The sequence below is a fragment of the Mirounga leonina genome, unplaced genomic scaffold, assembly GCF_011800145.1.
Source record: "Mirounga leonina isolate KUSES-001 unplaced genomic scaffold, KU_Mleo_1.0 Mir_94, whole genome shotgun sequence".
NCBI classification, from domain to species: domain Eukaryota; kingdom Metazoa; phylum Chordata; class Mammalia; order Carnivora; family Phocidae; genus Mirounga; species Mirounga leonina.
This window is the reverse complement of record NW_023270855.1, coordinates 6,360,969-6,386,284: the sequence shown is the minus strand read 5'-3', so window position 1 is coordinate 6,386,284 and position 25,316 is coordinate 6,360,969. Positions and strand designations below refer to the sequence as shown.

At 38.8% G+C, this 25,316-nt stretch overlaps 1 protein-coding gene across 2 annotated transcripts in view; it reads left to right on the top strand.

Moving 5' to 3' along the window:
* Window positions 1–25,316, top strand: part of SYN2 (synapsin II) — a 189,560-nt gene that overhangs the window by 115,728 nt on the left and 48,516 nt on the right. The gene's annotated exons all lie outside the window — the stretch shown is intronic.

Below are 25,316 nucleotides of genomic sequence, written 5' to 3'. Positions count from 1 at the left end.
TTTTTTCAGGATGGCTTCCTTGACCCCTCCAAGCTGAGTTAGGCTACTCCCATAATAGAACATACCTATCTCTATCTTTGTACTTACATGCTGTATTTTATCTATTTGTATCTGACTCCCACACTAGACAGTGTTTCAAGAGAGATATCTATGCCTTACATTTTCTATTTCCAGCATTTAGCAATATCTCACTAATAGTAGATGCTTAATAAATATTTGTGGGATAGATGAATAAATAATTTTTATACTATTTTAATATTTTTATACTATTACATTAAAAAAACTGTCCATCACTAGACTACAAGTTGTGTGACAACAGGGACAGGGTTTGAGTCTTACTCACATTTTTGTCCCTCACAGGGCCTAATTCATAATAGGTATCTCAGCTAGGGTTTTCCAGAGAAACAGAACCAATAGGAATTATATAGATACATAGATTTATTTTAAGGAATTGCGTCAAATGTAATTTAATGAATTTTAAGGAACTCAGGCAAGAATTGATACTGCAGACTTGAGTGAAATCTGTAAGGCAGGCCATCAGGCTGGAAACTCAAGGCAGGATTTCTATGTTTGTCTTGAGGCAGAACTCCTTCTCTGAGAAATCTCAGTTTTTGCTTTTAAGACCTTGTACTGATTGGATGAGGCCCACACACAATTACCAAGGATAATCTCCTTTACCTAAAGTCAACTGGTTATAGATATTAATCACATCTACAAATTACCTTCACAGCAACATCTAGGCTAGCATTTTACCAAATAATGGGGCACCACAACCTAGCCAAGCTGACACATAAAATTTAATCATCACATTATATGACCAATAAATGTTTGCTGAATTGAAGTATGCTTTTGAGCTTCCTATCTGAAGCTCAGAAAAAGAGAATAATCTTATTTCTGTTTCCAGCAATAATTTGAGCTCAATAATCTGAAAATCCTCCATCCATTAACCCCAACAGCTCTGAATAAAAAACAGTAGCATTCTTTAAAATGCACAACTAAATTTGCAAGAAAGTAAGGGACCCTTTGGAGGCTAAAAAAGGAGATAGACTGAATAGTAAGTCTATAAGATGATGTCCTATCAGGCCTCTTGGGATATCTGTCTTGGTAATCTTGGGACTTGGATTTTTTTTTTTTAAAGATTTTATTTATTTATTTGACAGAGAGAGACAGCGAGAGCAGGAATACAAGCAGGGGGAGTGGGAGAGGGAGAAGCAGGCTTCCTGCTGAGCAGGGAGCCTGATGTGGGACTCGATCCCAGGACCCTGGGATCATGACCTGAGCCTAAGGCAGACGCTTAACGACTGAGCCACCCAGGCGCCCGGGACTTGGATTTTAATACCCACACAAGAACGGGAGATGTGAATCTTCATGAGACAGGCATTAAAACTGAGGCCTACAAGTGAGTCTTGGACTTCAGTAAAATGATGTATAGAAAAAAAAATCTCATTAACATATGGACACAAGAAAGTTGTCTATCTCAGCCTATACTCTGGATACAAAAAAAAAAAAAAGTCTCTCTCTGAGAATTCAAAACCATATGTCTATCTTAAATTGGGTTTGGAGTTTGGTTTTATACTACCTGTGTAGTCGGAGGTTCTCCAAGTTGATTAATTAACAAAAAAGTATGCCCAACCAACAATATCCTGGGGTGTCTAGCAGAAGAAAACACAAACTTTCTTAAGACGATATGAGATCTACAATATTTTAACAAAAGAAAGAACAAGAATCATATCCTCTCAATAGATGCAGAAAAAGCTTTTGACAAAGTACAGCATCCTTTCTTGATCAAAACTCTTCAGAGTATAGGCATAGAGGGTACATACCTCAATATCATAAAGGCCATCTACGAAAAACCTACAGCAAATATCATTCTCAATGGGGAAAAACTGAGAGCTTTCCCCCTAAGGCCAGGAACGCGGCAGGGATGTCCACTATCACCACTGCTATTCAACATAGTATTAGAAGTCCTAGCCACAGCAATCAGACAACAAAAAGAAATCAAAGGCATCCAAATCGGCAAAGAAGAAGTCAAACTCTCACTCTTTGCAGATGATAGGATACTTTATGTGGAAAACCCAAAAGACTCCACCCCGAAACTGCTAGAACTCATACAGGAATTCAGTAAAATGGCAGGATATAAAATCAATGCACAGAAATCAGTGGCATTCCTATACACCAACAACAAGACAGAAGAAAGAGAAATTAAGGAGTCAATCCCATTTACAATTGCACCCAAAACCATAAGATACCTAGGAATAAATCTAACAAAGAGGCAAAGGATCTGTACTCAGAAAACTATAAAATACTCATGAAAGAAATTGAGGAAGACACAAAGAAATGGAAAAACGTTCCATGCTCATGGATTGGAAGAACAAATACTGTGAAGATGTCAATGCTACCTAGAGCAATCTACACATTCAATGCAATCCCCATCAAAATACCATCCACTTTTTTCAAAGAAATGGAACAAAGAATCCTAAAATTTGTATGGAACCAGAAAAGACCCCGCATAGCCAGAGGAATGTTGAAAAAGAAAAGCAAAGCTGGCGGCATCACAATTCCGGACTTCAAGCTCTATTACAAAGCTGTCATCATCAAGACAGTATGGTACTGGCACAAAAACAGACACATAGATCAATGGAACAGAATAGAGAGCCCAGAAATGGACCCTCAACTCTGTGGTCAACTAATCTTCAACAAAGCAGGAAAGAATGTCCAGTGGAAAAAAGACAGTCCCTTCAACAAATGGTGTTGGGAAAATTGGACAGCCACATGCAGAAGAATGAAACTGGACCATTTCCTTACATTACACACAAAAATAGATTCAAAATGGTTGAAAAACCTAAATGTGAGACAGGAGTCCATCAAAATCCTAAAGGAAAACACAGGCAGCAACCTCTTCGACTGCAGCTGCAGCAACTTCTTCCTAGAAACATCACCAAAGGCAAGGGAAGCAAGGGCAAAAATGAACTATTGGGACTTCATCAAGATAAAAAGCTTTTGCGCAGCAAAAGAAACAGTCAACAAAACCAAAAGACAACCGACAGAATGGGAGAAGATATTTGCAAATGACATATCAGATAAAGGGCTAGTATCTAAAATCTATAAAGAACTTATCAAACTCAACACCCAAAGAACAAAGAATCCAATCAAGAAATGGGCAGAAGACATGAACAGACAGTTTTCCAAAGAAGACATCCAAATGGCCAACAGACATATGAAAAAGTGCTCAACATCACTCGGCATCAGGGAAATCCAAATCAAAACCTCAGTGAGATACCACCAGTCAGAATGGCTAAAATTAACAAGTCAGGAAACGACAGGTGTTGGCAGGGATGCAGAGAAAGGGGAACCCTCCTACACTGTTGGTGGGAATGCAAGCTGGTGCAACCACTCTGCAAAACAGTATGGAGGTTCCTCAAAAATTTGAAAATAGAGCTACCCTATGATCCAGCAATTGCACTACTGGGTATTTACCCCAAAGATACAAAAGTAGGGATCCGAAGGGGTACATGCACCCCGATGTTTATAGCAGCAATGTCCACAATAGCCAAATTGTGGAAAGAGCCAAGATGTCCATCGACAGATGAATGGATAAAGAAGAAGTGGTATATATATACAATGGAATATTATGCAGCCATCAAAAGGAAAGAGATCTTGCCATTTGCAACGACGTGGATGGAACTGGAGGGTGTTATGCTGAGCGAAATAAGTCAATCAGAGAAAGACATGTATCATATGATCTCACTGATATGAGGAATTCTTAATCTCAGGAAACAAACTGAGGGTTGCTGGAGTGGTGGGGGGTGGGAGGGATGGGGTGGCTGGGTGAGAGACATTGGGGAGGCTATGTGCTATGGTGAGCGCTGTGAATTGTGCAAGACTGTTGAATCACAGATCTGTACCTCTGAAACAAATAATGCAATAGATGTTAAGAGAAAAAAAAGAAGAAGAAGATAGCAGGAGGGGAAGAATGAACGCGGAGGAATCTGAGGGGGAGACAAACCATGAGAGATGATGGACTCTGAAAAACAAACTGAGGGTTCTGGAGGGGAGGGTGGGAGGATGGGTTGGCCTGGTGATGGGTATTAAAGAGGGCACGTTCTGCATGGAGCACTGGGTGTTGTGCACAAACAATGAATCATGGAACACTACATCAAAAACTAATTATGTAATGTATGGTGATTAACGTAACAATAAAAATTTTAAAAAGATGATATGAGATCTAAAACCATAAGATGATAAAAAGATCTATAAAATTAATATATTTAAAATTATTAAGGGGGTGCCTGGGTGGCTCAGTTGGTTGAGTGTATGCCTTCAGCTCGGGTCATGATCCCGGGGTTCTGGGACTGAGTCCCGAGTTGGGCTCCCTGCTGGGGGAGGGGCTGCTTCTCCCTCTGCCTGCTGCTCCCCCTGCTTGTGCTCGCTCTCTCTCTGTCAAATAAATGAATAAAATCTTAAAAAAAAATAAAATAAAATAAAATTATTAAGGACAAAACAATTTAAAACATGATATAAGGCATATATGACAAATAGAATTTCTAAAAATAAAAAAGACATAACCATAGTCATTGAAATTAAAAACATAATGTACTGCTTAAACAGGAGATTACATATTGCTGAAGAAAAAAATGGTGAATTGGAAGTTAAGGCAGAAATTACCCATGATACCCCTCACAGAGACAAAGAGAAGAAAAATATGAAAGCAGAGTTGAGACAAGGAAGATAGAACGAGAAGATCCAATATATGTTTAATAATAGTTCTAGAAGGAGAGAATAGAGAAAATGGAAAGAGGCAATATTCAGAAGTAATGGTTGCTATTTTTCCAAAATTGATGAAAGATCTCAATTAGGTCTTTGAATTCCAAAGGATAAAATAAAGCCACTTCTAGACATAGTTTAGTGAAACTACATAACTGCAAAGACAAAAAGTAGATCTTGAGGGCATCCCAAGATAGAAGAGATAACCTACTAGAAATCACAAACTGAGAACAATGACAAAATAACAAAGGAATGATGTCCTCAAAAGCTGAGAGGGAGTAAAAAACCGATCTAGAATTTTCCACCTACTTAAACCTTAATTCGAGAATAAGGGCAAAACGGAGATAATTTTAGACAGATAAAGACATCAAGTTCACATCTCAGAGACCATTTCTGAAAGGAGTAATGAATATTCTTCTGGAAGCAGAAAATTAATCCAAAAGGAAGTAATAACATGAAAAAAGCAATAGCGAGCAGAGAAATTGGTAAACATATGAGTAAATTTGAAAACAAAACAACAGAAAAACTTGACTGTATGGAATAACAACAAAAATAATGACTAATTTAGGGAGTATGAAAACAAAGTGAAATTGAAATATTGGGCAGTAGTAATAAGTGACATGGCAGGGGAGTAAAGAGAAAAGAGGATGATCAGTCTCAAAGCACACTAAAATTTGGGGGGATAGTAGAGCTACGGATTAAATTTATACTTTCAAAGTATGCATATTGAAAGAAGAGTTAAGGGTAACCACATAATAGAAATAAAATGTGCAGTTGCCAGACTATTAAAGGGAAAAGACTTGCACCAGGGACCCCATACAAGAAAGATTAATTCTGCATACTTTGTAATAGCAAACGTTCAGAATAACCTAGGTGTCCATCATTAGGAGAAAAATTAAAATAAATTTGATATATTCAAACAATGAAAATAAATGAACCAGGGTTTTATGTATTACCATGAATACACATAAAAATTACAACACTGAGTGGAAAAAGGCAGCTTATAAGCAGGTAGATAGAGAATAACACCACTTACATAAAGCCCCCAAACAGGCAAAAGAGTACTACATATAATTTATCAATGCACACATGTAGTAAAACTATATAAATCTGTATATGGAAATAATAAACATGAACTCAGAATAGTTACCCTGGGGAAGAAAGGTAGGGGAATGAAACTGAGGAGGAGAGTGCAAGAAATTTCAACAGCAAATCTTGTATTTCTTTTTTTTAAAAATCTGAGGAAAATGTAGAAAAATGTTAAGACTGACAAAGCTTGGTAGTGGGATAAACAGATATTTGTTATAGCATTCTTTAAATATTTCTGTGTGCTTGAAATCTTTCTTCATTTAGGCAAATAGTGAACTTAAATTTGGAGAAATGTGTATAGCTTTTAGAAAGTGTATAGTTATGTGTATAACTAATTCTAATTAGTTAAGTTTTTTTTTCTCATAGTAAGGCATGATATAAAGTGATGGCAGAAATTTAGACAGATACCACTGCGCCTGATTAAAATGTATAACTTTAAAGAAATACACAGACTTGCATTTTTCCAAAATCATTTTTTCTCTAAGTCGTAGTTTGCCAAGAGAAAACAACATTGAATAAAATCTCAGATTTGTCTAACTTCCAATATATGTTGCTTAACTCAGATTTGCTCTGACCAATCCAGAAGATTTCATTATGTTCTAGTCTTCATGCCCTTATAAACTGGAGCATTTTCAAAGAGGAGGTTTCAGGCTGATGCTGTTTGAGAGAGTAGTGGCAGGGTAACTTGAAGAGGTGAAGTCTCAAGAAGGCCTGTTCACTGTTCCCGACAAGGCAGACATGTACAAGAAAGGAGCAGACTAGTTTTATGTGGGCAGAGCCAAAACCAAATAGCAAACTCCAAGATTTGGCTCAGTTTAAAAATCAACTGACTGAAAATGCAAGCAAAAACAAAACCCCTGAAAAACAGTAATTTTTCTGAGGCCCCTTGTTATGAACATTGTAGAGTCCATCCTTACATTGGGGTGGGAAGTGGGATTTGTTGGCCTAGTTTTAAGCTTCCTACACATGAATGATAGACAGACTATTGAGTCTTTAAGTCATTCAAGCGAACATAGTCACATACCAGAATTGTTGACACAAAGGGGAAAACTACACTTGGCCTCAGGATTTCAGCTTTATCTTAGGAAAATCCCCAAAGTACAGAAGCTGGAATCTGGGAAATAAACAACGTTCAAGTAGAAATCTCCCTTCAAGACAGTACTGTCAAGGTGTCTGTTTCCTCATTCCCCAAATTCCAAATTACCAGATTCACAGGTCTTCAAAGGCCCCTCTCCTGGTCATTGGCAAACCAGGAAGCAAGGAACTGGCTCCATCCTTCCTTTCAGCTTATCCCTATGCCCTGTCACTTCCTCTCTGACATATGCATATCCTATATTATACCATAACTGCACCACCACTTAGCAGATTTTGGGAATTACACTTTCATGCTGCAATACTTTTGTTTAAGCCATTTCTCTACTTGAATGCCCTTTCTGCATCACACATTGAAATCCTAATTGTTTAACTCCTGTGCTGTCAGAACCCAAAAATTCCTTTAAAAACCATGTGATTAAATTGTCACGTTTACATATAAAGAAACTGTAATTCAGATGAACTTTTAAACTACACAAAATTTCTCCCATTCACCCTATAATCGGAATTTATCACTCCTTTCTCTGTACTATAGCACAAACAGAAAATCATATAGAATGTTTATCTGTTCTAAATTAAAAATATCTTTGAAGATTAAGTATCTTGACTCTAAAAGAGCACAAGGAATTTATTTTTTATTTTTTATTTTTTAAAAGATTTTATTTATTTATTTGACAGAAAGAGACAGAGAGAGCAGGAACACAAGCGGGGGAGTGGGTGAGGGAGAAGCAGGCTTCCTGTGGAGCAGGGAGCCCGATGTGGGGCTAGATCCCAGGACCCTGGGATCATGACCTGAGCCAAAGGCAGACGCTTAACGACTGAGCCACCCAGGCGCCCCAAGGAATATTTATTTTTAATTATCATAAAATACACATAACATAAAATTTACTATCTTAACCATTTTTAAGTGTAGTGTCCAGGAGTGTTAAGTATATTCACATTGTTGTACAACCAAGCTTCAGAACAATTTTATATTGTAAAATTGAATATCTATATCTATCAAATAACAGATCTCCAATGAGCACAAGGAATTTTAAAGAGATGTTTTATCATGTAAGGTGTGATGAAAGAAATAAAGGATTTTTAAAAATATATATGTCATAACTAAAAAGAAACTGAAAACTTTAATTTCTAGAAGTAGAAATGTAGAAGCCTGATGAAGAAAAGATTTTTCTCTTGAAATCTGCTTTGGAAAAAAAGAAGAGAATTAATATTTATAATGGTTGATTATTAGTGAGAAAGTTATCAAATAGTATCTAAAGGTGTTGATTGTCGGGGCACCTAGGTGGCTCAGTCATTTAGTGTTTGCCTTCGGCTCAGGTCATGGTCCCAGGGTCCTCAGATCAAGCCCCGCATCAGACTCCTTGCTTAGTGAGGAGCCTGCTGCTCCCTCTGCCTGCCACTCCCTCTGTTTGTGTGCTCTCTCTCTCACTCTCTCATTCTGACAAATAAATAAATCTTTTAAAAATAAACAAATAAATAAAAATAAAGGTGTTGTTGTCTTACTATTTTGTATAAGTATCTATTTTTAAAGCTATATTTTTATTACCAAAGTCATACTTGCTAGAAAGCCATGTTAAAATAATAATAGAAATTCTTATGCTCAGTTGTTTTTATTACAAAATTTTATTTAGTCAAAAGTACAAGTTTTAAAAGGATGTGAAAAGGGAATATCTTAGGGGCACCTGGGTAGCTCAGTTGGTTAAGTGTCTGCCTTCAGCTCAGGTCATGATCCGAGGGTCCTGGGATCGACCCCCACATGGAGCCCCATGTCGAGCCCCATGTTGCACCCCACATCAATTTCCCACTCAGCAATTTCCCACTCACTGCTTCTCCCTTTCCCTCTGCCCCTCCCCTCAGCTTGTGCGCTCCCTCTCTCACAAATAAGTAGTCTTTTTTTAAAAAGTGACTATCTTAGAAAATCATTAGTAAATTGTGAGATTTTCAAAGTGACTACTCTTTAAAATTCTTTTTGAATAATTTCATATTTTAGAAGTCATGTGAAATGGTTAATAAGATCTGCTCTGGAATCATGGTCATAAACCCGGAATCCACCACTCAGTAGTTGTATGACTTGAACAAATTAATCCGTCTGTGCCTTAGTTATCTGCTAGATTGGTATAAGGTAGATATTATCTACCTTATATGATTGATATGAGGATTTATTCAATAAGGTATGTAAAGTCAGCACAGTAACTAGTGCTTACTAAGTACTTAATAAATATTAGCTATTACTAATTTTACTCTAGTTAATATAATTCTGGTGCTTGGACTCTGTGGTAAATAATCTACTCTACTGCTGTTAACATTAATTTTTATTCTTTGTGCCAGAGCTGGGTGAGGTCTATAGGCTTTCCTCTCCCTACCCCCCACCCAGTGCTTTGCATATTTTTGGACAAATAGTAGGTATCTAATCTAATAAATCTTTGTTGAATGAATGATGGAATATTTTTAAGGGTTTATAGAATATATTTCATTATAATAGCACTGAATAATAAACTCCTTTTCAAAGGAATGTATCCAATGCTAAGTAAAAATGAACTAGGTTTTCAATCAGTTTGAGTTGATTTTTAAAACTATTCTTTTGGGCTTGTTAAATGTAAGGAGCATTTTGATGGATCATGAGAGGTGGCTGAAAGGATGGACAAATTCATTGAGGAGAAGAGAGCCAGACCAGCACCATATATATCTTTGCACTGCTATATCAAGGCATGAGCTTCTATCCAGATCCATTCTGGGCAAAACTTGGTATAACAAGAAGAACATAGGATTGAAAAGAGATGACCATTCCCACAGGGTTCTTGTGTACACTAGTGATATAGTAGTGAGCATAGCTGTCTTGCATGGGGTTCCCACCACATGACCTTGGGCCATTTCTCCTCTTTAAACCTCAGTTTCTTTCCCTATAAAAATGAAGGGATACAATTTAAGGTCCATTTTTCCATTCAGAATATGCGTGGTTCCATGTTGCTAAACTTGGGTGCATCTGGAAACCTATGGCATCTCTCTTCCAGGACAGTGCCAGTTTTTCTCCCATCCTGCCAAAATTCAATTGTTAATGCCTATTCTGGTGAGTAATATTTCCCCCTGAATTGGTGCCAGTTGGAAAATTGTAGAATGGAATGTGCCACCTGGGTTTGGATTTGGAAATCCAAAGTATTGTTGCCTTGAGGTACAAGGATGTTTCTACTGAGCCATTGTGGTGAGTAAGCTGATAATACCAGCCATGGCAGTTTTCACTTGGACCAGGAAATGAGGGTCAAACCTCCTTTGCTAATGATAACAGAATGAAGAGAAGTATTTCTTTCCAGCAATTTGCTGTATGAACTGTAACGCAGTATCACCAACAGAATCAATGTATTAGTAATGTGATAAAAATAAGTAAAACTTATGCTTCTGTAATGCATAGCTGTTTATATTCTTTATCATACTTGATTTTACAAGCACTCTGAATGGAACCCAAATCCTCAGTTTCCACATCTTATAATGTCACCTAGGGATCTCTGTTCAATTCCAATATTCCTTGCTTTTGGGGAGAGTTGCCTTTCTTGGTCTAAGGAGGCAGCATGGTGGAATGGAAAGGGAATGCAGTCTACCTCTAACTAAGTGTATGACCTTGAATTAGTCAAGTATTTCCCCTTTCTGGGCCTCTGTTTCCTCATAAATAAAGGGCCTCTAAACAAAATTTTCTTTCTTAGAAGGCTGAGTTATTATGTTATTAAAGTCTCATATGAGAGTAAAGTCTTATAAACACTTTAGTAACTAGTATGTTGATTTGTACCTAAAATAGATCATTAAGACAGAGGATGGTCTCATCAAACATTGGAGTAAATGACCATATTTCTGTCTATAATTATAAATGCCTGATCAACATTCAAAGAATCCATTTTGTTGAAATGCTCTCCATTTCAAAGGACTCACACAAGCACATTGTTTAACCCAGTGATTTTTACATAGAAAGGGGGAAGAAAAGTACCTATAGTGTGTGAATGGATGCTGTGCTAGATACATTACATACTTATATTCATTCAACAAATATTATCTGGCACCTAACATATACCAGGTATTATAATAGAGCTGGGCATGGGATTGATACCATGGCAGCAAGGTCACTGTTGTCATGTAACTTACATTTTGATTGGGGAGGTAGATAATAAACAGTCAAGGAAATTTTTTTTTAAAAGATTTATTTATTTCTTAGAGAGAGAGTCAGAAGAGGGGCAGAGGGAGCGAATCCTCAAGCAGGCTCCCCACTGAGCACAGAGTCCAAATCAGGGCTCCATCCCACAACCCATGAGATCACGACCTGACCCAAAACCAAACATTGGACACTCAACCGACTGAGCCACCCAGGCACCCCTCAAGGAAATTTTTAAATAAAGATAATGTCTTTGAAGATAATATGAACAGAATGACTGGGAGGGGAGGAGACTACCTTAGCTCAGGTAGTCTGGAAAAACATAACTGAGGATGAGATTCAGATAGTAAGAAGCAGCAGAATGTGCAAAGGTCTAGGGGAAGGATATATCCTGCAGCAAGTGCAAAACTCCAAAAGAGATGGTAAATTTAGCATGTTTGAGAAATACATTAAAGGCAGGGTCATTTAAATCTAACAAATTTTAGAAATAGGTATTATCTTTATCCTGTAGATAAAGACACAGAGAAATAAAGAGGCCAAGTTCAGGTAGTAAATTGAGGATTTGAGACTTATACCCAGGTTAATCTGGCTCTAAAATCCATGTTCTTTCCACTGAGCCATACCACTTGGCAACTGATTGAAATGCAAAATATCTGAGTTGGCATAAATAACTTGTTTCTTTGTAACACAGTGGGAAAGGTACTCTTTCTTTGTGATTCAGGGAGTATATATACTCCAGCTGAAAGGTGTAAATGGCTATTTGCTTTTGACATTGATGAACATATAGTACTGTGTATTCTTATATGATACTATTTTATGTATTGTGGTTCCTCATTCCCTCAAGTTTCAGATGGTGTCCTCTGCCAGGAATCAAGCAACAGGTCTTTATTAAGGATTTTATTATGGGACTGAATGTGTGTGTGTCCCATCTCCCCCACCCATCCACCCCCTGCCAGATTAATATGCTGAAGTTCTAACTCCCAGTATGATGGTATTTGGAGGTGGGGCCTCTGGGAAATAGTTAGGTTTGGATGAGGTCATGAAGGTGAAGCCCCCATGATAGGATTAATGTCTTTATAAGAAGGAAACAGGGACGCCTGGGTGGCTCAGACAGTTAAGCATCTGCCTTTGGCTCATGGCAAGATCCCAGGTCCTGGGATGGAGCCTGGTGTGAGCTCCCGGTTCAGCAGGGAGTCTGCTTCTCCCTCTCCCTCTGCTCCTCCCTCTGCCCCTCCCTCTCCCTCCTCCCCTCTTCCCTCCCCCTTCTCCTGCCCCTCCCCCTCCCCCTGCTCTTGCTCTCTCTCTAATAAATAAAATCTTTTTAAAAAACGAAGAAGAAAACAGAGACTCCTCTCTCTCTACCATATGAGAACACAGCTATGAGAAGATAGTTAGAAGGTGGGTCTCTCCAAGCCAGGAAGAGGGTCTTACTGAAGAGGCCGCTGCCTTGATCTAGACTTCCCAGCAAAAATGTCTATTGTTTAAGCACCCAGTCTATGGAATTTTGCCTCAGCAGCCTGAGGAGATAGATATCTGTATCTATATATCTATATCTACATATAGATAACAAATAGTAAATACATAGATAATAATAAATATTTCTATATATTATTTGTATATATATTTATCTGTAGATCAGTAGAGTGAGAGTATATAGAGAGATAGGTAGGTAGATAGATAAAGGGAGAGAGATTTATTATAAAGAGTTCACTACACAGTTACGGAGACTGAGAAGTCCCAAGATTTGTCAGCAAACTCGATACCATGGAGAGGCAATGATACAGTTCCAGTCCAAGTCTGAAGGCCTAAGCACCAAGAAAGCTGGTGGTGTAAGTTTCAGCCTGAGTCCAAAGGCAGAAAGAAGACTGATGCCCTACCTCAAAGACAGGCAGAGACAGAGACTTCTTCTTTACTCCATCTTTTTTTCGTCTTCTTCTTCTTCTTCTTTTTTTTTTTTTTTAAGATTTTATTTATTTATTTGACAGAGAGAGAAAGAGAGCACAAGCAGGGGGAGCAGCAGGCAGAGGAAGAGGGAAAAGCAGGATCTCTGCGGAGCAGGGAGCCCGATGTGGGGCTCGATCCCAGAACCCTGAGATCGTGACCTGAGCCGAAGGCAGACGCTTAACGGACTGAGCCACCCAGGCGTCCCCACCATCTTTTTTTCTATTCAGGCCTTCAGTGGATCAGATTAGGTATACTTACATTGGGGAGGGCAATTTACTTAGTTCTGACTCAAATGTTAATGTCATCCGGAAACACCTTCACAGACACATCCAGAATAATGTTTAGCCAAATATCTGGACACCTGGGGCCCTGCCAAGTTGACAGATAAAATTAACTATCCCAAGTATGCTTTGTTTAAGGTAGAGGTGAGCGTGAGAGTAAGTGGTTGGGGAGTAGGAAGGAAATATAAGACAGTGTGCACCCTCAGAAGGCTCTGATACAGTAGGAAAAGGCATATATAAATGAATAATCAGTGGATTGTGCAAAGCTGTGTCTTTCTAATGTGACGAGTGAATGGGTTTCAGACTAAGCTTTCAGAGGAAAGAAAAACCACCATAGGAGAGGAAGACAGGGAGGATTTCATAGGGAAGCAGAACTTGTTTTGGACTTTGGAGAATGAGGAGAGGTGATTTCTTTCTTTCTTTTTTAACATTAATCTTCAAGTGGTCTTTAATAAGTTTTAGGATACATGCAAAGATAATTTATAAAATTTGTACCAAAAAAGAAAATAAGAGACTGTCCATCCAGTTTGGCTGAGGCTAAAATAAACTTAGCAATAATTTGGCTAAGAGCAAAGAGAAAATGATTTGTCTCATTCCACTTACAAATTTAGATGCAATCATTCTTTGTAACAGATTAATTAATAGAATCCAATTAGGTATCAAAAAGGACATTATATAATAAAGTAAGACTTATTCCTGGATCCAAGGGCTGGAAAAAAGTAGGAATAGACTTCACAGATGAATTCTCCTAAACATTTATGGTAGAGATAATACAAGTTCCACAAACACTCTTACTCCACAACTCATTCTGTGAAGCCATCATTATTACTCTGACACCAAACCAAAGCCACAAACCAAATTCCCCAATAAACATAGATGCAACAATACTTAACAGCATTTTAGCGAATTGGATCCAATGATATATAAAAAGGATCATGCATGATGACTCAATGGGGTTCATTCCAGGAATTCAAAGTTCATATGCCTTTGAGTATCTATCAGTGCAATTCACCACAGCAGCAAATGTAATGAGAAAAACATTATGATCTCAATAGATGCATAAAAATCCTTTGAGATTACCTTGTGTGTGTGTGTATTTGTGTGTGCGTGTTTGTATGTGTGTGTGTGTTAAGAACTCTCAGCAGATTTTGGGTGCCTGGGTGGCTCAGTTGGTTAAGCACCTGCCTTTGGCTCAGGTCATGATTCCGGGGTCCTGGTATTGAGCCCTGAGTGTGGCTCCCTGATCACTGGGGAGTCTGCTTCCCCTCTCTCTCTGCCCCTCCCCGCCCCCCCCCGCTTGTCCTCTCTCTCTCACTCGCTTATGCTCTCAAATAAATAAATAAAATCTTAAAAATGAACTCTCAGCAGGTTTCAAGTATATAATACAGTATTGTTACCATAATGTACATTAGATCTCCAAAACTCATTCATCTTACCTAACTGAAACTTTGGAGTCTTTCACTACCTCCCAAGCCCTTGGCAGCCACCATTCTACTCTCTGCTTCTGAGTTTGACTATTTTATATTCCACATGTAAGTGAGATCATGCAATATTTACCTGTGTCTGGCTTATTTTACTTAGTATAATGTCTTCCAGGTTCATCCATGTTGCAAGGGGCAGGATTACCTTTTAAAAGGCTGAATAATATTCCATTATATGTATACATCACATTTTCCTTTATCCATTTGCCCATCAGTGGACATTTAGGTTGTTTCCATATCTTGGCTATTGTGAGAAAGGGGTGATTTCTTTTTTTTTTTTTTTAAAGATTCTATTTATTTATTTCAGAAAGAGAGAGCACAAGTGAGGGGAGGAGCAGTGAGGGAGGGAGAGAATCCCAAGCAGACTCTGAGCTAAGTGCAGAGCCCAACACAGCTCGATCTCACAACCCTGACCACGGCCCTGAGCAGAAGCCAAGAGTACCCAGGTGCCCCAAAAGGGGTGATTTCTGAGCAGGCCAAAGCACAGAGGCAGTAGTTTGATGAGAGGTAGTTGGGAAACCGTGTCTTAATGGTAGATTGATGTAGTAGTACCATTCAGTGTCTGAATGGTGGTAGAACAGTGCTCCTACATATGCTTGTGCAGGTTTTTCAGCATACAGGGCATTTGAATGACGAAACTAGTGGGGGATGAAACTCAGCCCCATATTCTTTTTTGTCAAGTACCCTAGTACAGGAGTGTATCCACTTGGAGGAAGGAGTGTCTTTTTCTTTTTTTTTTTTTTTTAAGATTTTATTTATTTATTTGACAGAGAGAGAGGCAGGGAGAGAGGGAACACAAGCAAGGGGAGCCGCAGAGGGAGAAGCAGGCCTCCCACGGAGCAGGGAGCCCGATGCGGGGCTCGATCCCAGGACCCTGGGATCATGACCTGAGCTGAAGGCAGCCGCTTAACGACTGAGCCACCCAGGCGCCACCAAGGAATGTCTTTTTCTAAATCATACAAAAACTTTGCAGCTATCTTGCAGGAGTGAAATAATAGGAGATAAATTAGAAATAGAAGGGTGGGGCCAGATTACAAAGAACATTCCTCTGTATCTAGTCTGCTAAAAATGGATGGAAATGTGCAGCTTTGATGGTAGTGGTGATTGTGGGTATGATTTGTGACCCTACGCTGGAGTTAAACCTAGAGATTTGTCAATGCTAGGAACCATGTTTATCTAGCATAAAATAAATCCGTATCTTTTAAAAATTATATTTGCTTGATGTTTCTCTAAAGCAAACTTTATGAAGTTATGACTGACCCATTTTGCTCCAAAATCAAATCAGCCTGATTTAATTTTATAAGCCAGTCATGGAAAGAGAATCTGTCCCATGACTCCAAAGCATTCTGTTCTGTAGCTCTGCTATAATTACAGACAAATGCATGTAATCTTCTGAGTTACAGGATTCCTTTTTTTTTTCTTCTGTACTTGATAATCTTGTTATCTGGTTATAATGCATCATTTAATTATTCTCCAAAATAGAGATCTTCAGAAAATCTCAGATCTGCTCAGAAAAAGTGATTTGGTGTTCCCAACTCAAGTCACAACTGGGGTGTTTACTCAGAATTAGTCATTTTCAGAGCTTTGAGATTACTGTTTTTCTTAAAGGGTCTCATCTGCCACCTAAGGCTGTTGAAGTCTTTCCACAGATAACTTGAGGGAGTAACATAAACTCCAGAGAAATGGACTATGTAGGTATCCTCAGAAACCTATAAGCCCAGGACTCCTTCACAATGAGCTTGGCTGAATTCTCCGATATTAACCTCCAAATGTCTAGCTATATTCAATTCATTAACTCCATAAACATTTCCTGAGCATCTACTATGTGTCAAATAGTACGACAGGTATTGGGAATGTAAAAATGAATAGAGCACAGTCCCCATCTGAGGAAGTAAACATCTCTAAATTTGATCATCAGAAGCCCTGAAATTTAATTTTACTAGCTCTGCCACCTATTAACTGCTACCTTTAAGCAGTTTATCTGAGCCTCATTTTACTATAAAACCAGTAACATTGAGATGACTTCCCTATAAGGCATGAAATATCATGAGATTAATAGGTTATTTGGGATGAATGACATATGTAGTCAGTCAGTGTTCTCTTTCCCTCCCTCATACGCATCTGTCCCCTTTGGATCTTTACCTTTACAGACTGAAGAAGACATTATTTCAAACGAAATAAATCAGAGCCTTTACATTTTGTTCCATTTTTCCCTGGGCCATTTCTACTTTCATTATGTCATTTGTTTTTAGGTAAGTGGACCTAATACGCTCGGTCACAAATATGAAAGTCCTATGACTTGTACAAGAATAGGTCAGAGTGTAAGAAAGCCTTTATGTTGGATTTCCAATAAACTTTCTGATGATACCCAACATTTTTTAACCTTTCACTCTTGATCTTTTTGTGTTTTGTCTGTGACATCGTACAGAACTGATGTCTTTTTTTTTTTTTCCCTGTCATTTCAGGTTTCTTTACTGGATGATCCTATGATAAAATCATTTCCCCTGAATGTGTTTTCTTACACTTAGTCACATTAAAACTCCTCTGCCACTTTTCTGCCCACATCCACATCTTCTTTCGGTTTACCCCTAATCAGCTTGGCATTTTAATCCCTGGAAGAGCTGAATGCCATCTGCAGACTTGGCAGTTTCCCCTTGTACTCTCTTCCAGATCATTTTTATCAATGTTAACTAAGATACCATGCAGCTTGCTTTCTATCTAAGAAGTGCCTTAGTTGCAGAGCATTTGATTGAAGAGCTTAATCACTGAATTCATGATATCAAGGAGTAGCCACAGAACTCTTTATCCAGAAAAGTGTTCACTTATTCCTGTTGTTTGCTTCTTATTCCTAAACCAATTATCCATAACAGACATTTCTCCACATACTGAAAGAAAGTTTTATGGTTCATGAATTAGAAAACAAGTCCAAATTTAAATTAGGAACCCCTTCACCAATGTTAAGGCTCTACCTGACTATTTTAGGTCTCATTTATATCTCTGTTCCAGAACATCTTTAGTAAGAGTCCTATCCACTTTCTATGACTTCATTAAATCCTCTTTGTTAATATCCTTTTCAAACATATTTTTAAATAACTGCCATTTTCCAGCCAGCTACAAAGTTCTGAGGCCTAATCAATCAAATGATCAATTGAGTTGCCAGATGAGTGCTGTGCAGTAGCTATCAGTTTGTTATGTACCAGTAAAACCAAGTCCTGAAATCTGGTTACTGCACCGGCTTCCCAAATGATCTCAAGCCCTGGTTTGCTCCCTCCAGTCTTTCCCATATTCCAGGTAAGGTGGTCTCTCAGATTTTAGGCACAACTGGTCATGTCACCTCCCTGCTTAATATTTTTTATGACATTTTGGAGACAGTTGGGAAAATTTGAAGATAGCCTCGGTAAAGATGTTAAAATTATTAATTATTAAATAATTAATTATTAATAAGTCATTACCCTAAGATAGGCAAATTCATAGATGGAAAGTTGATTAGAGGTTACCAGGGACTGGGAGCATGGGTAGGTATGGGCGCTTATTGCATAATGGCTACAGAGTTTCTATTTGGAAGGATGAAAATGTTTTGGAAGTAGTGATGGTGATTGTACAACATTGTGAATGTACTGAATTTTAGGCTTAAAAATGGTTAAAATAGCAAATTTTGTTATATATATTTTGTTACATTAAAAAAATAAATCAACACCAGTTAGAGATAGTACTTAAAATTTTATAGAAGAAATGACATAATATTTGGGATTTGTTTTAAAACGCTCAGACAATAGTCTCAACAACAGTGATAGTGATAGATGAGAAAGATTGGCAAAATGTTGGTATCTATTGAGGGTAGTTTTTTCATAATAAAAAGTGTTAAAAAATCTTTTGGAAGCTAGCCATGAAGTCCCAGCTATTCAGCCTGACATCTGAACCCTTTGCTAGTTCTTCCTTTCTTAGGACCTGCAGCTCCCACTGCTCAGCCTACAGGGTCCTTCCCTGCAGTGTTCTGTACTCAAGTAGCCTCTGTGCCTTTACACTCAGCCATTCAGTTCTGCTCCTTCTTCTCATGTGGCAATTTCCTACTCATTCTGTAAGACTTAGTTCCCTCTCTGGAGCCGTCCCAGACTTCTACAGTCAAAGAGAACTCCCTCCTTTGAGCTCCTAAAGTGCCTTTTTTGTACTCCTGCTACAGCTTATGCCCGTATTTACACATATACATTTTATTCATGCTTCTGTTCCCCACTAACCTGTGAGCTTCTTGAAGGTAGAGGGAACTTACTTCCCACTGTATATGTTTCTGAGCTACGTGAAACTTGTTTTAGTTGTGTGCTTTAAATATTTTTTAAAGAAAGATTGAAAGGTGGGAATGTGAATACTAGTTATAAATCTTAAGAGTTGCAAGGGACCTTAGCAATAACCCATATTGGTAATGGATATCATTCTCCTTTTCTAGACTGTGCTTTCTCTACTTGGCAACTGCTAATGCGTTTTTACAGTCCCAGCACTTACCATTGGATACTCAGTAAATTGTTGCTGAATTTACTGACAAACCACAGCCTTTCTTTCTAGAGATAGCAAAAAGCTAAGTATCCAGCTTGGGGTGTATGGACACACACTTTCTAGGAGAAAAGGTGAATTTTCAGGCATCGTTTGCCAAAGCAGCAAATAAGCACCCGGAGGGATATTCCTGGGCCAGTAGGGTTGGTGGCTGTTCAGCTGGCTAAGTAGTGAGCTGGGGCCACAACATGGCTGCAGTACACATCTTGCCAGTGGGTGGCGGCAGGCCCTCACAAACTCTCTTCAAGACCAGCAGGCCCTAATTTTACCATAGGGTGGGAAGTAGGAATCCTCTAGTATTTCTAGCTTACTTTCTAACTTCTTGATACCTAGAGATGCTTGACTGAAAGAACAAGGCCAGTGAGACAGTGAGTGCCAGAGCTAAGCACCATGTTAAAGATAAGTATCCAGACCAGTGCCAGGCATTTACTAGGTGCTAGACTGGTTCCAGAACTCTAAGAATGCTTGTTAGTGCTTTCATATTCTAGCTTGAGGTTTTGATTCTTATACAAACCTCAGGCACCTAGGGAGGATTTACACTATAGACTGTTTTTAGGTCCTTTAGTTCCAGTGTGGATGGAGATTGAGAACAGATTTTCGCATGACATCCTTAGATGTGCACATGTGAGAAGAGAGGAGGCTGGGCCTGCAGAAACAGGCTCAGTCTGCTCAGTCCTGAAGGTGGCCTCTTCTGGTTTTCTACATTTGTCCAGCCAAAACCATCTAACATCTCCAGTCAATAAGCAAGCCCTGATTGTGAATCTAGGTAAGTTCATAGCTCAGTGAAGGAGTTGGAAATTTATAGATACAATGATTATGTTTGTATAGGCCTTAGCTCAGTTCATATAACCTGACAACAGGACAAATTGTTATTTAAAATCTAAAATGTTCTGGAAAATTCAGGGATCACATGTGGATGGTCCTTATGGATTATTACCTAATCCAGTTGTCTGAGGCTGAGAGTGGGAGAGTGGTGTCCCAGATTATTGGACAACTGAGTTTGAAAGTTGGTATCAGATGATGATGCTATGAGCCAAATATCATGAGCAGACAATAAATGAGATGAAAGTTTAAAAGAGGAAGAGGCCATGTTGATACCTAGAGATGCTTGACTGAAGGAACAAGGCCAGTGAGACAGTGAGTGCCAGAAGCTAAGCACCATGTTAAAGATAAGTATCCAGACCAGTGCCAGTGGGTTCTCAGTTCTCCCAGTTCTCACCACACACACAAGTACTATTGCATTTTGCTAATAGTACTTCATATTTGCATAGCATTTCAGAGTTTCCGGAACACTTTCATGTCAGTTAGTCTCATCTGGCTTCATTAAGTCTTCACAACAACCTGTGAGTAAGGTATTAATAAATGAGGTAAAATACATAAAATACTGAGAATAGTGGCTAGTACATAATGAATGCTTGCTCTTAGTATTACAATTATCATTAACCCTATTTTATACATGAGGAAACTAAGGCTCAGAGAGGCAATTACTTGCCCAAAGTTACACAGTTAAAAAGTGGTAGAACTATGCCTGAACCCCACTCCACTGGCTCCTATTTCTAGACCTTCTCCATTATCCCATGCATAAAACAGGGAGAATTTAAGTTGGGCTTGCCTAAGTTGGGCCAAGTTTTGAGGCAGCCTTAGCAGAGAAGTGTCTGAAATCATGCTCCTCAGCCTCACAAGCCCTGGTTGGATAGGAATTGGTGAGCGTATTCATTGCCTTGAGTAAGAAGAGTTAAATCTAGAAGCCTCTACTCATTTTAGCAATAAGGTGAGATGGTTCATTGCCTGGCCCATCAAGGAAGCTGCAAGCCATTAAACTCACATAGATCCTCAGCTGCTAGGCTTATTAAGAAAATGTTACAATAGGGGGAAATTAACAACACAGGCACCATGGATATTTTTAGTCTGTGCTTCAAGGATGTACATCTTGGGTTCTGTTTAGGATTGAGCAAAGGAGGTGAATTTGGGCTGATTTGACAAGACCGCCAGTCAGAAAGTTCTCCTCTGTGCCCAGTTTATGCAAGGAACTGTGGGGGTTAGAGGAAGGAGAAGGGAACTAAGGGAGGTGAAATAACTTTCCCAAACTTTCAAACACTGAGAAGAGTGGTATATTTTCCTTATGGGGGGGTGGGCAGTGTGGCAATATCAGTAAAAACTGCAACTGTGTCTGTTCCTTGCACCAGCAATTCTGCAATAAATTGTTTATCCTTCTAATGTACGACATGGTGACTATAGTTCATAATACTGTATTGTATACTTGAAATTTTCTAAGAGAGTAGATCTTGCATGTTCTCACCACACACACATAAAATGGTAACTATGCAAGGTGATAGATGTGTTAATTAACCTGAGTGTGGTAATCCCATTTCACAAAGTATAGGTATATTAAGTCATCACGATGCACACTTTAAATATATACAATTTTATTTGTCAATTATATCTCAGTACAGTTGGAAAAAATAAGTTGTTTATCCTATGGATGTATTCTTTTTTTCTATGGAGATATATATATATATATATATATATTCTGTGGATATATATATTCTATGGATATATATATATTTAAAAATTTTATTTATTTATTTGAAAGAGAGAGAGAGCACAAGCAGGGGAAACAGCAGAGGGAGAGGGAGAAGAAAGATCCCCACTGAGCAGGGGCCCGATGTGGGGCTCCATCCCAGGACCTCATCACCTGAGCGGAAGGCAGATGCTTAACCAACTGAGCCACTCAGATGCCCCTGGATATATATTTTTTTAAGATTTATTTATTTGTTTTAGAGAAGAGAGGGAGGGGCAGAGGGAGAGAGAAAGCAGACTCTACATTCAGCGTGGAGCCCAATGTAGGGCTCGATCTCAGGACCCCAAAATCATGCCCTGAGCTGAAACCAAGAGTCAGATGCTTAACTGACTGCGCCACCCAGGATCCCCTGCTATGGATATATTCTTAACTATTAGCCATTATAGCACTGTTTATAATGGCAAAAACAACCCCCAAACTGGAAATCTAAATGCTCACCAATATATATTGGTGAAATTACTATATGATCTTCAAATGGAATTTCATACAACTATTAAAAAGAAAGAAGTCCATCAGTATGTGCTGGAAGCATATCACTAAGATGTATTTTTGAGTGCAATAAAAATCAAGGTTCAAAAAAGAAGAGTTTACATAGCATGATGCTACATGTATGTTTGAAGCATATATGTGTGCAGACATTTTCCCCACACTGGAAGAATATGCTTGCAACTGATTGTGGGGATTATGTGTGATGAAAAAGAAATGAGAAAGGAGAAACTTATTTTTTATCTTATTCTTTTATGTACTTTTGAAGGTAGATTGATTGATTTCACCATATGACATACTTTTTTTTTTTTTTTAAATTTAAGCCCCTTGCCTAAGGTCACAGAGCCAGAAAAGGGTACATCTAGGATTCCCACCCAGACTATAATTTCAGAGCCCTGTGATTCACAACTCCCCTGGATTCTAACACGTGCTCTTAACAGTGCTCTCTTAGTATGAGGAGGTACTTCTGTCACTTGCTTATAAGTCACAAAATTTTTCATGAAAATACCTGGAACCTAAATTTCCAAGGGCTAGAGCTAGGAAAATGTGCTCATTGTCCAGAAGAAGGCTCTGTGCCCCATCTGTCTGCCATCTTAGGTCCTTTTCCAAAAGATTGTGCTCAGCCAACAGAGGTCAGTGACCTGGAGTCAGGAAACACAGACTAAGATTTTCAACAGGACAAATTACCTTAAGGAAAAGGCATTAAGGTCATTGGAGAGGTGGGGGCGGGGAGAAGGCATGAAAACAGTATCATTAGCCAACTTTGTCAATGGGGAGGTGCAGGAAGTGGCAGATAAACCCAGCCAGAATCTATAAATATACTTCAATATCAGTATTGTAAACTCACAAAATAAGTGAGTGAATTAAAATACTTGGCAACACATAAGCACCTAGATGTAAACTCTTAGTTCTAAGCTTAGCTCCTATGAACTTTTCTGTGGTTTGGGCATATTATTTCACTGCTCTGGGTTTCAATTTCTCCATCAGTCCAATGAACAGTGTTATCTGCCTTGGCTGCTTCACTAAGTTGTAAGGAACAAATAAGGCAAGGAATGTGCTTTGAAAGTGCAAGGTATCATACAGAATGAGAGGTTATTGTTAATGTCTCTGAGACTTACCTCACAGAACAGGAGCTATTTTGAGACAGGAAGATAGGAGGAAGCATCAGGAAGACAATTGCGGGTAATAAGGTAGACACACCTTGTCAATACAAGAAAGGAACCTCCAGGGTCATTTACTGCATTTCTCCTTTTTTCTAGTCCTGAACAAAGGCCTACGGAGTCTAAGATCTACAGAGCAGTGATAGTGCCATGTGTAGATTATCATTTAAGTCCGTAAATAAGTTAGAATAGTAGCCAAAGGGACAGGATAAGGTACAGGCCCCTTGCTGGAGATGGTTGCTGAGCTATAAATGTTGAACAGGGTCCTGGAAGCAAGCTGATGAAGCTTAGTGAGTTATTGGGGCAAAGGTTGGGTGATAGGCTTCAGTGATCCAGCTCCAGGATGGCTGACTGCCTCTGAGGAACAATTTGAGGGTGGCCAGGGACTTGGATAGGACAAATGACAACTTCCTAGAACGGACTGTTCCAGCAGAGAGGAAAGGAAATAGCTTGGCCTTGTCCTGGGTAGTTCACAGGAACCAGGGTAGGAAGTATTTGTAGTAGAACTAGTGCTCACAACATCAAGTCCCTTTTGAGCGGAAGAAGGAAAATGGGGAAAAAAACATGCAATGCAGCACACGTGACAAGTCAGTTTTTGTAATGGTGGGAGTGAAGATGAAGGGAATGAATCAGCAAAGGGAGATGACTATACAGCCCCAGGAGCACTGGACTCAGACTTGGGTGTGAATACTGGCTTTGTCACTAACTTGCCATGTGACCTTGAATACACTATTTTTCCCTTCTGAGTCTTGGTTTCCTCATCTCAAAACTGAAGAACTTTCTCCCTATATCATAAATTGTTATTAGGATTAAATGAGATGTTCTTGAAAGCAACTTGCACACAATTCCTAGAACATTATGCCCAATAAATGTTAGTTTATCCCTTTATTTTGGAGAGGGACTTTTAGAAACCTCCAGTGAAATATGCTAATTTGAAATTTCAAGCACTGGGAAAGACCAACCTCACTAACAGGTATAGCGTAGAAAGGCCTTTTATACATGTGGAGAATTAGCCTAAGCGGATGGGTAAGAAAATCTTTTGGGGGGTGGAGAGGGGGAGATTAAGGGCAAAGTAGAAATGGATATCAATGTAAACATAAACACAGACTACTTACAAGGTGCTCTGAAGTCCTTGATGCATTAATGTGAGGTTCCTTTAGATCCGTGACAAGATAGGAAGATAGTAAGTACTGTATAACTAAGCCTGACTAGTTTTCTTGACTGAAATTCAGAAATACAGAATAGGTTTTGTGTTCAATTATAGTAACTTTTCTTAGCCTCCTACCTTTTAAAATTTCTTTTCTGCTCTGTCATTCACTGATTGTCCTTTAATCCTTACTTTGTTGGTTATATTTGCCTTTTAAATTATTAATTGCCTCAAATCCTTTTTGGAAGTATAGGTATGAAGAGGTAAAATGGTAACAGTTTCTTTGAAAACTAAAATTCCAAGGGTAGAACCCAACTAGAAAATCAGAGTGATGGGGGAAGATAAGGAAAGTGTAGAGATGTGTGGTACTGACCTGGTCTTTACCAGGAATCACATTAGGGAAATTCCTACTTCTAAACTTCTTTTGTAGCCCAAAGACAAAGGATACTATAAAATCCCAAAACCTGGGAGTGAAAAAGTGCGTTGGATTATTTTATGGATGGGTAAACTGAGCGTAAAAGAGAGGAAGTGGTTTGCTTGAGGATCTCTCATGATGATCTAGGTTGAATTAGGGTCCAACCCTATCCCAGGTCTCTTGACTTTCATTC